Raw genomic sequence first — 7,415 nt, forward strand, 5'->3', positions numbered from 1 at the left:
CTAGAGTATTTTCATGTCATGTACTGCCATCTGCAGGAGCTGAATTTAAATAGACATATACATTATTTACATCAAGAACCATCAATATATTTAAAACAAAAGTATTGCTCACCACGCTGGGAATAGTTCACAGTTTCAATTCACAGATTCATTTGGAATCATTACAGCATTTCAGCATATCAGAACACAAGAATAACCCGTCTATTTCTTTTTTATCTGTATTTCTGACATTAACCTAGACAAAAACAAGTCCTCAGATTCAGCATCCTTAAAGAGACAAATTTGCTGGTGTGCTTGTGATTATTGTCCTTTAATATGACCCAGTTTCAGCACAACATAAGCTCATGGACAGTCTTACATTTGTCTCAAGAATATTCTAATATAAAGTGGAGATCATCAATGTCCAAATGATTAAAAGTTTTCTAGAGCCTGTGGCTGCAAAACAACCGAATCCTCACCCCTCCACCAACATGACACTTGGTATGAGGTGTTTGTTGTGATAAACTCTGTTTGACCTTCACCAAACATGAAACTATGAATAATGATTAACCATCAGTCCAAAAAAATATTGTTCCCGAATTTGTTAAGATGCTGCCATTTATTTTGGAGAGAAAGGGCTTCTTCCTCTCACCTCTTCCATGAAAGCCATATGTGGAGGCAGGACTGAGGTGGAGCACAGGTTTGTGAATGGAAGGTGGTGCAGGGAAGAGTAAGTGCTGTTTCCACAGGTCAGGGTCGTAACACTTAAGACCTGGGAAATGCAACTGTGAATGGATTTTTGCTGATCCATTTAAAATTTGGCAGACATTGTACATCCATTTAACTGAAAATACAAATGTTAATACACAATTTCCATTTTCATTTCATTTTCACTCAATCTTGATGAATTTCATTATGATCAATAAAAGGAAAGCAAATTTGACTAACACTTTCCTTATTCATCCATTTTAACTTGTAACTATACAATGGAATTATGGTCTGGAGTGCTCACATTTTGTTCTGGGTCTTAGTTCACATTTGGTAAAGTAACATACATTTATACACACAGGAATAATAAACACATGAAAGAATAAATAAATGTATGAATGGAAAAAAAAAAATACAGGATATATAATTATAGGATATTGTTTGTACCAATAAAGCAGAATGTTATCTCTGCTTCACTTATATGAATATTTCAGAGTAACAGTGTACTGAATAAACAAAAAGTAATCAAGTACCTTTATCATGAATTAAAGTTTAAACCTAATGTCATGTATTGGAGTTGTGTTGAAAATCAACATTTTATATATATACACATATCTTGATGTATAGAAATGATCTGACCGAGGCTGTAATAGATGCAAATGAAATACTTTATTAGAGTTAGGATAGGAGGATGATGAGAGGAGGGTTAATATTGGTTGAAATGACAAACACAGAAAATTCATTAACACTAAACCTGGAAATGTAACGAGAAAGCAATTATTTCTAGTGAGAATGATAAAATGCTACACAGGCTACAACTGACTGTGCAATTCTGGTCCTAAAGTCCTGGGATCGTTGTGCAGACCTGTCAAGGGGAAAAAGAAGAGAGATATTTTAAAATGTGACAATTGAAATGTTACAAAATCAATTTATACTCATCTGTGGAGCACTTGAGCAATGTAGGGACAAAATATGAACTGTAACAAAGTATGGAATGGGAACTTGTGCAATAAATTGTGTGTTTGTGTGTGTGTGTTGTGTTGGTGGGTACTGGGAAGGAAGTAAGGGAAGGACATTGCCAAGAGCCTCTCCAAAGTCTTCACCATCTTCTTCTCGACATGCTGCCCGAGGAGATGCCTAACCGTGCTGGCTAAAGCTGGCGGGTCGGTGTAGAGCTCCAGGGGCTGAGAGAACAGTACCACAAAAAGGCCTGTAAGCTGATCCTATCAACAAATTACACAAACACAAATCCAGTGTAATGTCACTGTCTTAGAGATACAATGCTGACCATTTGTGTATCGTGGCATCAGAAGATATTTGAACACTTACAATAAGCACTGTAAAGTAGATCTTTGCTCCAGGCTCCCGAACGTCTACATCCCACTTGATGAGCGCAAGCAGGCGCTCCGAGAGTCCTCCCTGAAGCTTTAGGAAATGGAGACGACAAGCTCTGTTAATGCCAGGGTTTAAAATATGGGAAAACAAAATGAAATAAAATAGATCCTGTTCTCAAACTACATTCAAGCATCGCTTTTAAATCTCCCGATAAGACGCTTACTGGCTGAGGCGTTAAGCCCTTCGTGAAGTATCCGCAGAGAAGCAGCTCGTAAAACACGTCCACGAGGTTGTAGTGGTAGGCCTGCAGAGAGCAGAAAAGTTACAAAAAGAAATTAACTTTACATAATGGAGTCCTAATGGAGTTCTCTATTATCAAAGTCTTTCAGATTTAAACAGCTGTCATGTTACACAGGCATTCATAAGCTTACATAGGACCCGGAGAGCTCTGCTTTGATGGAGTCCCGATGAGAAGGAGTCCTCAGGAACCGAATCGGAGCCACGGAGGCCAGCTGTACGCCAACTGCATCCTGTTAAAACGTAAAAAACAAAAAAATCTCTGTAATTCACTTATGGTGTTCTAGATGGCTACTTAATTTACACCTTAACACGAAGCAGGATGTAAGCCTAAACATGTCCTGTTCTCCAAAAAAGATGATGTACTGTACATTTCCTCCCGCCGCCCCATCATAAGTGCTTCTTCTCATCGCAGTTTCATAATAACACATCTAACATTCTGTCACGTTCCTTACAGTAAAAACAGCTTGAGTAAAATAAAGGAAAGGTTTGTTTACCGGTTAAAAGGTTTGCATTACTCATTACGATATTTATCTTAATGATGCTACCAAGTTAATTATCCAGGCTTGCTAACAGTGTAGATAAACCAGTGTTTTTTTCACCCACACCCAGAAATAGAGGATTTTGATTTTTTTTTTTTTTTTTTAAAAGGGAGACGTAAAAATACAAAAATTTCCTTTTTAACGCCGAAACGTTAATGAACCTGTGAGTTTGTAAACTAGTTAAGCTGAGAATAAACAGACAAATATTAGCATTAGTTAGCATTATCTAGCATTAGCATTAGCTTGTGTAAATTCACTGTACACGGTGACTGATTAAAGTCTCAAAAACCTCCTGTCCCAGTCCATCATCCGAAATCTATCTAAATATTATACGGAATAATTATTAAAACCTTCACCCGAGTTCAGCAAGCTTTACACTCTATATGATATTGTGTAAATGAAATGATTAGCGAGGTTCGCTAGCTAGATAACATACATCTGTAACCAAGTCCTGTAATTCGCAACAAACCTTTTACATTTCCCTGGACAAGCACACTCCACAACTCCTGACACTTTTCAGAGCTAAGGCATCGAAGGATGGTACCATTGCCAACCAGATGGCTAAAATATTAAAAGACTATCATGAACAAGTAAGTGGAATTCCCATTGAACATACTCAAGGGCTGTACAGGTTAAAAAAAATTGTCACATTATCAATAATTAAAATCAGTTAAATATAATAATGATGAATGTTTTCAGTTGCCAGAAAAGACAAAAACATGAAGGCATTCTAAAACAGTAGTCTATACAAACAAAATAAATAAATTACACAAAGTAGTGTAGAATAACATGCAAGTAAGTGAATGATGACAATTTTTGTGTGTGGATGAACTAATCCTTAAAATGTGCTTGTGCTGTTATTAAACTGCCTAAAGGAATTTGCCTGTTATGTGGATTAGTAAGAAAGTGCCAGGTAATAACTAGTGCTGTTACATGTTGTAGCTAGGTTTGCAGTGTTAGAATGTTGTCTCATCATTAATCATGTTAATAAATTCAAAATGTTGCTTAGTTGGGAATTAAAAGTATGGTCATTTTTTGTTTTGTCTTTAAGGATCAGGATGACATCAGTGTCATTGGAACTCTTGTCCTGGCTGGACTGCCGCTTTACTTGAAGGAAGACTCGTCAGATGTTTTCAAGACACACACGGTAAGGCTCATCAGGACTACTTTCTGAAACATTTTCATCTTTTTGTTCACATCGAAAAAAATACAGCTAGAGTAGCTGTACAGTTGATCATTTCAGTAATCTTAAAGGAAAGGTTTACTCAAATGATGATTATATAATTCATTTACTCACCCTCGTGTAATTCCATTAGATTTTTGTTAAAGGTACGTTTAAATCTTTTTCTCTCCTTTTGTCTGTCCAATTAAAGGCAATCTGTATTTTCAAGCTTCAAAAATTACTTTGATTTAGACTTTACTAAAATATTAACATGGTTCAACACACACATTAAACACATTATCTAAATATAATATCTAAATTTGATGTGCATTGTTTTCTGTATGTTTATATCATTGTCATATGTAAAGCTCATACTCCAAAGTCATGAACATGATCTGCACTATTTGCAGAGGCTTGTTATGTTGTAATTATAAGGTTTAGTTCATTCTAATGGGAACCACTGGTATTAATTTTGTTTTGCCTCTTTGTTTTTTTGTTTGTATGTCTTGATTGTTCTTGAAGATGACATGGTGATGTCTTCAAAATCCTGGGTCAGTGCTCTGATGCTGCTTTTTGGGCTGCTTTATGCCCTTCATATCAGCTACCCCAAGAAGCTGACTTTTTTTTTTTGGTTCCTGCAACCAAGGAAAGTTAGATTTTGCTTAGTCTTTAAATCTGTTTGTGTTCAGGTAACAGATGTAATTAAGTCCAAATAACTTTTTAGCTACACAAATGGTTTGAGGAAACCGATTGCCTTAAATGGTTTGAGTTGACTGAACTCAAATTAATCAAGACTAACTTCATCAGTTTGTGTTCTGTCAACTCAAACCATTTAAGGCCATCGATTTCCTCAAACCATTTAAGTAACTATATATATATATACTTTACTACTTTTTTATTTATTGATTTATGCCACAGAATTACCACAAACATTGTTTGTGTCTGTGGTTTTCTGATAACAGGTTGGTAAAGGAAGGATCTTTGATGTGGTTTTAGAATCTTCATTTATACTGGTTTATACGTTTTATTAATATTGACTTAAGAAATAAAGAAATGACTGGATGAATAATAAAAAACATGGTTATTAATTAATGCAACTAATTAACTCATTAAATATGATTGTAAGAATTAAAACTTTTGGTAAACTGATTAAAATGAATTACCTGTAACTAGAGTGAGAATCAGTGCATCTGACTTCACCTCTTAAACATATCTTTTGGAGTTAGAGGTCAGGGCTGTGTCTCAAAAGACACAATAACTTACAATACTTTAACCTTTCATACTAACTTTTTAAACTTTTTAACCGTGAAGTTATGACATTGAAATCTCACAGCTGAAAATGTTAAATATGAATTCCACACGTTTACTTTCTTTGTTGCTTGTTTTAATCTGCTTCTGAGAGAAATTCCGTTTCCAAGCACGTCATTTAATGTGTTTGACTTCATGCAACAGTATTAAACTCATGCAATATACTGTAGGGATTAAGTTGTAATGTTTTATTTATAAGGCCATATACATCAACGTGTTTGGAGTAATGTTCAAAGCAGATAAGTTATACCTACCTTATTATTAAAACAGATGGATGTGCATGCAATGAGTCAAGTTTCATTTTTATGCACTTTTATGCATATGTATAAGTCGTTTTATTCATACCTTAATTTCACTATACACAAATAGGCCATTATTCTCAAAATATCACGAATTTAATCCCGTATTGCTACGAATCTCGTGATTTTTACGTTATTCTCATAGTGTTAACTTTGTTCGTGAAATATTACTACTTTGTCACAATTTTATTTAGTTTGACTTTTTTTCTGGAATAACTACCAGTTAAATTTTGCATTGTAATGACTTTAATCTGAAGAGGTTTTCCATTTTAATTTTTATCTTTGCACAGGCATCTTTAAAGTTGAACAAAAAAAAGTTGTGTGCAAATGGCAGGACAACACCAGCGCAATTAAGTATTTACAAAGCACATAAAATACTTCGCAGCTTTACACTCACACAGTCACGGGTAAATTTATACATATTCATTTAAAATGTAAATATTATTATATATGTATTAAAGTATTAAAATATATACTTTAGAAACTGTGTTTATGTCTTTCAGAATGTATTGTGGATGTTTTCTCACAATCACTACATTACATGTGCAGTTAACAAATTTACTGGACACTTTTTAATGTAACGTGATAAATTACAAGCGTATTTAACAAGAGTATGAAGACTACATAGCAAACTTTGAGTGATTATACTGTATAATGTGCTCAGGCCAGAGGTGTACCATGTGCCACCTGGTGGAGATTCTGTGAAGTACAACACATGCATTTAAATACCAAAGCGCCGACATCTGTATACATCAATTTAATTCAATTTTCAATTCAATTTTATTTCTAAAGCACATTTCAATTCAACCTTAGTTTGCCAAAGTGCTGTACAAAAATAAAGGGAATAAAAATAAAAAGGATGAAAGCAGGAAAACACATACACATTACAAACAATTAAAAGCAGAAGAAAAGAGATGCGTTTTTAACATCGATTTGAATTCAGCTAACGTGGAAGCAGTTCTAATGGGTGATGGCAGGCTGTTCCACAGCTTAGGACCAGCTACTGCGAAGGCTCTGTCTCCCCTGCGTTACAGGCGAGACCATGGTATTCACAAAAGATGACCATCTTGGGATCTAAGTGACCGAGCAGGATTGTAAGTGGTGAGTAAATCGGAGAGATATCTTGGAGCTAAGTTGTTAAGAGCTTTATAGACAAATAACAGAATTTTGTAATCAATTCGATATCAGACTGGCAGCCAGTGCAGGGAGCGTAACATTGGTGTGATATGGTCTCGTTTGCAGCTACCCGTGTTTGCAGACACCAGAGCATGCAATGCATACCAGTTACTCTGATTTGGAATAAATTAGCCTGCATTAAGCTTTCAGTAAATGAACAATTATGCAGTGTCATGTGAGTTTAAATTGGGAGTGAGCAGAAACAAAGTAGCTTGAAGACAACTGTCATGTAACAAAGACTCTTTTTCACTGACTTTGTTCTTCTATAAGAATCTGTCATTGTTGTGATATGCTAATTAGGACATGTGGAAGTGTCACGTGACTTTCTGCGTCTCATTAGCACACGAAAAACTTTTTTAAGAATTCAGTTTTATTTTATTGTACACTAACAGTTTGGTGATTTGATGTTATTATTCTTTCTTTCTGCTTTGTGTAGGTCTATTTTGAGAACTTATATTACTTTAAACCATTCAAAACATTGAAAAGATAATTCTGTCTTTACTCCACACTTTTTACCAGAGTCTCTGCTTGCACTCCATTACATGACAAGAGCATATCTGATAATCTGTGGTCTCTGTGTTTGGAACAGTGTTCAGAGTTCAGATTGAA

The sequence above is a fragment of the Hemibagrus wyckioides genome, unplaced genomic scaffold (assembly GCF_019097595.1).
Source record: "Hemibagrus wyckioides isolate EC202008001 unplaced genomic scaffold, SWU_Hwy_1.0 Contig16, whole genome shotgun sequence".
NCBI classification, from domain to species: domain Eukaryota; kingdom Metazoa; phylum Chordata; class Actinopteri; order Siluriformes; family Bagridae; genus Hemibagrus; species Hemibagrus wyckioides.